Source organism: Jatropha curcas, chromosome 5, assembly GCF_041381405.1.
Source record: "Jatropha curcas cultivar XTBG-Jc1 chromosome 5, XTBG_Jcur_1.0, whole genome shotgun sequence".
Classification (NCBI taxonomy): Eukaryota; Viridiplantae; Streptophyta; class Magnoliopsida; order Malpighiales; family Euphorbiaceae; genus Jatropha; species Jatropha curcas.
This window is the reverse complement of record NC_143155.1, coordinates 17,432,890-17,440,374: the sequence shown is the minus strand read 5'-3', so window position 1 is coordinate 17,440,374 and position 7,485 is coordinate 17,432,890. Positions and strand designations below refer to the sequence as shown.

At 33.6% G+C, this 7,485-nt stretch overlaps 1 long non-coding RNA gene across 1 annotated transcript; it reads right to left on the bottom strand.

Annotated features, from left to right (window-relative positions):
* Window positions 1–458: 458 nt before the first annotated feature.
* Window positions 459–3,084, bottom strand: LOC149496302 (uncharacterized). The gene is made up of 2 exons (XR_016320823.1): window positions 2,570–3,084; window positions 459–680 (listed from the first exon to the last, which is right to left on the bottom strand). It is a non-coding gene; the product is annotated as an uncharacterized LOC149496302 (long non-coding RNA).
* Between the last annotated feature and the right edge of the window lie 4,401 nt (window positions 3,085–7,485).

Sequence of the window (7,485 nt, the reverse complement as noted above, 5' to 3'; positions counted from 1 at the left end):
TATAAAAGTTTCAATTAATGAAAAAATGGCTATTTATTTGCAATTATTTGTATTTTTAGCTTTTATATATTAGAGATGAAATAAAGAGAAAATTCAAAAACTCTATTCTTATTCAATATTTTATTCTCCTTTTTTTTAAATTTATCGAATTTCATTTAATTTTGTAATTGGCTGTATTTTTTTAAAAAAATAATTTTTAAAATAGATATAAAGATAATTAGACTTTTGAGATTTTTATTTTTTTTTGAATATTTTTTTAAATAAATATATAGAACTTTGAGATTTTCTGTCACGACCCGATTCCATGGGCCGGACCGGCACTAGGGCCCAGGTAAGCTTAAGGCCCCCGAGGCCCGTAGTAAGCCTGAAACACTAAAAATCTACTATCTCAATATAATTTTAAACATTTAGCCCATATTTATCAGTTACAACATTCCATAAATCGGGCTCAATTAACATTTCATCACATTTTTAATATGGCTCACATAATAATATCGTCTATGTTAATACATGACTAATTGTTCACAAATTCTACAACTGCAGAGTCACTAACTATTTGACATACATAGCTTTTTATACATATAGTTACATAACAAAATAATTACGGAACTAGGAAAATTTCTCTATTGCTCTGCGCCGAAGAAACATAGCCTAAATCGAATTAAAGAAAAACTTACTTCCTGAAAAAAAAATCAAACAAGACATGTGAGTTTTCTAAGGAGTAATAATTTTTGCACCACACACGCAGTCACACAAATGTGTAAACATATTAATCTAGTCGTCCGACTAGTTATATGCTCATGCAGCTAGTCACACAAATGGCAAATCACCAGCACTCACAATCATTAACATCTTCATATAATCACATCACGTGGAAATTAGTCAGTGGAGTCACCGAACACCCGATGAGCCGTCCTCCCACATGGCTCATCCTCTCACATGTGCACCAGGGAGCCGATCCCCCATACTGGCCGACCGGTCTAATCCTCACTTGACCAGCCCTCTCATTGTTTTTCTATCATCTCTTTTCTTTTTCATACCAACAGGAGGCAACCCGGTCGTCTCCATCAAATCTAGATCATCAGGCGCTCACAACAGGAGGCCACCCTGCGGGCTGCGATCAAATCTAGATTATCAGGTGCGCCCAATAAAGAAGCCAACCTGTGGTTAACAGTAACAGTAACAGTAGGTGCACACGGGGGCGCCGATCTCCCATTTACCCGGCTAACAGAAACAGAATCGGGATCCATATAACAGAATCAGAATATAACAGAAATCAGAATCAGGATCCGTATAACAGAAACAGTCTCACAAACCCATGGTGACCCACTTCATCCTAATTCCACACAAACAAAGCACAGCAATATCACAACACAATTAATCAAGTATTGCAATTAAATGCAAGCATATTAATCAATTAAACATCATAATGCAATGCAAATAACCAAATAAATAAATAGTATTAACAATAATAATGGAAATAAATAAATAAATATGTAAATCATTAAATGAGTAGTAAAGATAATAAATAATCAGAGCACTATATTTATTATGTACCAAGTTATAGAACTAATCTAACTAAACTTATTAATTATGTTGTTAATTAAAATTAATCTAAGTTCTATCGAAATTTCGGCAGCACCTCCCCTAAAAATATGACTATCTACCTGTTTAAACATCACCATTTAATATACTTAGCAATTATCAATCACACAGCCCATCCATCGGGCAATCAACCAATCACATACCCATCCTCAAATAGCAATATTACATTCCACAATTAATTCTTACTTAATATTCTTTAATTGATTACCTTACACAAATTTATTTAGATATGCTTCATGAGTCAAGTAGGAATTATGTACATATCTTCCTTTCTCCAAATTATTGCAAAAGACATCAAATTTCTGAAGTTTAATTTAAATATTCTTAGATTGAACTTCACTTTAAATAAAGATATACCCAGTAAATCCGTATCATCTTGAGGAAATCAAACACAACCATTCTTGCTTTCAATTAGCCGAAACTCATAAGAGCTAACCTCGCAACAATCGCCATTACATAAAAATTCTAAATTCCAACTTAAACTCATTTACTAGCAAATTCATTTAAATAACAAAGAATTCATTTTAATATACCGTTTCTAATCTCATCGTTATCAAACTCATCAGGATGAACAATATAGTTGCTGCCTTTAAGTTTCTCCACCAAAATTCATGTTTTACATAATAATCAATTCATTTCTCAACATAATTATTTTGTTTAATACCGTTCCTTCTAAAAAAATAGAACTCGTATAAATAATTAAGTTAGTTGCTGCCATAGTTAAGAGATCCTTGATTTCTTTGTAAACATCTGTAGTTTAAGCAAATAATCTACCTATTTTCTATACAAGAATTCAGATTGTATAGCTATTTTAAAGAGCAAAAATTGAAATTCCTAATCATACTCGTATAAATGGCAACGGAATATCCAAATTTCTACAATAGCTCAATTATATATCTCAAATCCTTCAACTAAGATCAAAGAACTCATGAATTAAAATGAAGAGGTTCATAATATGGTTTACCTAGTTGCAAAACGGGCTGGAACTTGAAATTTTCCGGTTGAAATGACCGGCAGTAGCAACAAGGCACCAACACAGTCGCTGCTGCCGCTGACGTGACCGGAAATGGGTGGAAAGGTGGCCGGAGGCACGCTGGAGGCGCGGAGAGAACGTAGTCCGGCCGGTCCTTGGCTGGGCTCCCTAAAAAATGGAAGGAGAAGCGTTGAAGAAGGCTACCGATCGGCAAAATGAAGTGTAGCTCGCTGTCCTTCCTCTTTCTCACTGAATCGCGAGCTACCAGTCACCAGAGGTGGAGCAACGGCGTTTGAGGGGTGCTGGAGACGAGGTGATTGGCCGGCTATGGGCTGGTGTCGCCGGAAAATCGAGGAGAAGGCTGCGACGCGACTTCCCGATCGAGGCAAAGTCACAGCTCCTCCTGCGACACTGCGTTCACCAGAAACGAAAGAAGAGAGGAAAGGAGAGGCCGGAGACGCACGGTGAGGAGGCGACGGCGGCAGGGAGTGGTGGCGGAGGCGCTGGTCTTCAGTGGTCGGAAAAACGAAAAGGAGAAAAGGGGAGGGGTGAGGTCGACGCTGCTGGAAGAAGAAGAAAAGAAAAGAAGAAAAGAAAAAGAAAAAAAAAAAAGAAAAGAAAAGAAAAGAAAATTATAAAGCTTCTAGACCATTCCGGTTCGATTCGAACCGGTTTGGTCTAATTCTATGATTTGGCTCAATTTGCTTGGTTTTCGAGTTTTTCGCTTGGTTTTTAAAAAAATCGAATTGGGTTACGGGTCCAGTTTAGCAATAATAAAATACTAGCTGGTATAATCTCATTGGTTGAAATAAAAAAAATTTAGTTTTTAAATGAAAATTCTTCGAAATTAAATTTTCGGGTCGTTTCATTTTCGAATCCCTATATGGAGCTTAGAACTTTAAGCAATTTATTTTTAGATTTTGTGTAAAACACACAGGATCCAAAATATTACATATTATTGACAAAATTTCCGTTTAACTTTATATGACAAAAATAATTGATGTGAAGATTAAATTTATATTTTATATCGTGGTTATATAGAGCAACTCTTGATTTATTAGATTAATGTCATAGCACACGCCACATTATAAAATATTTTGCAGTATGGCAAATGTAAAATTTTAGTTATTTTATATAATTAGTTAATAATAAAATTATAATTTTTATTAAATAGAGAAGCAAAAACATTGTTCTTTCTCAACTAGATGTTACATATTAAAAAGTAATTCATTATATTTATTTTAACCTCAGTTTACCGATACTAAACACTGTAAATTGTTTTGACTAATCAAAATGCTAAAAACTATTTAAAAAGTTATTGTCGAATACAGCTCTTATGGGGCTTAATATACACTTATACCTGACTTTTGGAGTTTGTTGCACTTACACTCTAATTTGAACTTTGTGACAACCACACCTTAAAATAAGAGGTTAGGAGTATTTACACCCCTCAATTAAATTAAGGGTTGATTTGAAATGAAAAATATATTTTCCAAGGACGCATAATTGAGCTTGGGATAATTTAACTATGACTTAAACCCAAACTAAAATCAGAACTATTGAAGAGGGAAAAAGTAATCTAATTTAAAATAGCTCTCATCTATCACTTGAGTACATTGTTGATTATTACAAAATTTTGCTTTCATAGAAAACAGTTAATTCGTAGAAAGCACTTCGAGTCCAGACAATGGCTTCAAAATTGATATGTTGACTTCTTTTATTTTAGTTCATATATGTCTATGTACGGTGATAGACACATGGATATTGTGTATTAATTTATATATTAAATGTACGTGAGAAGGATAGTTGAAAATAAATTTTGAAAAAATAAAAATTTAACAATTTGATAATCTTAGGATTTGATGAATTTAGAATAATTTATGCATGTTTAGAATTTATGTTGTATGTAACATCAGCCCATATACTCCATCTTCAGAATATACATACATTAATATTATTTAAACTAAAAAATCCATTTAATTAGTTTAGCTTTATATATAATTTGAACCAACCAGCAACATCAAAAGGTGATGATGTCAATGATGATATTTCTCATTGTTCAGAAACAAAAAATGGATTTTCCATTAGGTTCCATGAAGATTTATTTATTTTATTGCAAATCAATACTTAATTTAATTTATGTAAACATTCTTAACCATTCATTTTAGAGCTTGTTCGGTATTTTAGCGGTTCTAGTAGAGGTTAGCTGTTGTAGTAGCTGTCAGCTGTTTTACTAACTGTGAGCAGTTAGATATTAGCTGTTAGTGGTTGAATGTTTATATAGTGGTTTAAAATAAAAGTGTTCGATGAAAATAAGTTTTTGATTAGCTCTTTAATATAAAAAGACAAAAAAGAGTAAGGTCATAAAGAACAAAGCAAAGACAAGTAATGTGATAGGCATCATAAAAAATTTATAAAATGCTACACGTTAATAAGGATAATATTTTATGAAACACTACCTCAAATTCTAAATGTTAAGATAAATGTGACATTATTGACCACAATAATAAATTAAAACAGTATTTTAACCCAATCAAAACACTAAAAACTACTCTAGATGCTCTTGTCGAACAGAGCCTTAGAGTGTGGTTATGAAGAAGTTCAAATTAGGGTGTAAGTGTAACAAAATCCTAAGTTTAAGGTATAATTGCATATTAAGCCGCCCTTATGGCATCCAAATTATGCGGATGACCTGTTATGTCTCTAAAATTATAAAATTTTCTATAATTATACTCCTTGACATGTGTAGTTTATGGCAAATAATTATTAATATTATATTAATATTATGTTAAAAAGGAAAAAAAAATAGTCCTTCAATTTTCCTCTTCTCTGTCTTCTACCCATCTGAAATCTCAAATCCGTATAAATACTAAATTTGCATGTCATAGTTTAATTCAGCTTTCAAAACAAAAAGAAAAAAAAAATTATTGATTTTGCAAGACCTTCATTGCTCATTTGACAAAAAAAAAAAAAAAAAAAAAAGAAAAAGAAAAATTGAATGCTTCTAATGAGTACTTATAATCATCATCATCAGTTTCACAAATTTTAGCTATAGTCTAGAGCAATAGGATTACTAATGAGGTCGAATTTGATGAATTGGGCATGATTATGTTTCAGATGTTTGATAGATTTGCAGTAGAGTGAAGATAAATGACTTGAATGATTATTTTTTTTGGCGTGTGTAATTTGTAGTTAGAAGAAGTTTCTTTCTCTTTTTGCATTTCTCTTTTTTTTTTTTTTCTTGAAAATTTATAATTTTTCTATAAGATTTTTTCTCAAAAAATTGCAATTCTCTATAAAAACTTTGTACAAGAAGTTCTCATAATTTTCCTCAAAAAGTTTTTTTTTCTTATTATCTTGCCTAATTTTTGGTTAGATAATTTAAACATTTGATGGAATCAAGAATTTGATTATATAATTTAACCATTACATAATTTAGTTTATTCAATTATTTTTATTTCAATTTTCTAGGCTCGAGCATTTGATGGATTAAATTTGAATTGTCAAATTGGTGGAATGATATGGATTAATTCAAAAATGGAGTTTCTAACTTTTAAGTGTGTTGTTGAGTGAGAGAGTAAAGGAAAGAGTAGGAAAATTGAGAGAATTTGCTGAGAATAGGAAGAGAGAAATTAAGTGAAATTTTTTTGCCCTTACATATGCATCAGAGAGTAATCTGGTACAACTATTAGTCCCCTAGTGAAACACCCTGAATTTTTATTTTCGAAACCTTTGCATTTTTTATTAAATCAAAAATCGCAAATTTTGGCCGCGTGGGCTGCAATTGTAACACAGTCCCGATTCGAGCCCAAATTTTTGAATTGGGCCTAAGCCCAAAATAGTTCGTTCGGAAACTTTCGAGTAATAAAATGAAGTCCAGCAATTAATCTATTATGTATATATATATAAATTAATTTTCCTAAAAAAAACCAAATATGATTACTAACTATATTTTTTTAATTTCGATTTAGATAATGGAGGAAATGTTATGAAACCTAACTAAAATAATTAAATAAATCGAACCGGACCCGGAATCAGTTTGAATTGTCGGAAACCCCACGAATAATCCGAAAATCGAGTGAAAAACTCGAAAACCAAACGAAATCAGACCAAACCGGTTCAAATCGAACCGGAATGGTCTAGAAGCCACTTTCTTTCCTTTCCTCTTTTCTTTTCCTTTCCCTCCTCCCCTTCTTTCCTTCTTCTTCTTCCTCGCGCGCGACATCCTCTCCTCTCTTGCTCACTACGATCTCCGTTCACCGGCCAAGGAAGTCGACACCAAGCACTCCATCTTACTCCTCTCGTCGAGATGAACTCTTCTATGGTCTTAGTTCGCGTGATGAGGCCTGAAATTGAGAGAGAGATCGCGATTGGAAGGCTGTCCACCGCGCGATGAAGTTTTCCGGCGAAATCTCATCGATTCCGTCGACTCCAAGTGCTGGGGTTGGTCTCAAACAACTCCTCTCCTACATATGAACCTTTTTCCCCCATTAATTTGTGATGTTGCTTGAGTTTTGATAAACCACCATGGATGGCGGCTTGAAGGTGGCTGTGAAGCTAGATCCGGCCAAACTAGGCACTGGCTCAACAAAGTGATAGCAGATTTGGATTCCTCACGAAAATTGGAGGCAGGTGGTGGTGACCTTAAAATTTTCTGGGCGGTTTCACTTTTCCGGCCACCGTGCACGGCGGCCGGCGGCGGCGGTCCGGTGACCGGCCGACGGCACTCCGGCGAGGCCCCGAGAGACAGAATCCTCTTCCCTTCGCGCTGATCATGGAATCGTCGCCCGATTCCCAATGGGTACGTTCTAAGACTCAATTCTCAATTTTTATATATAAAAACTTAATTGATTGATTAATGAATTTAATTGAGTTATTTAATAGACTAAATTGAATAATAAGAAATT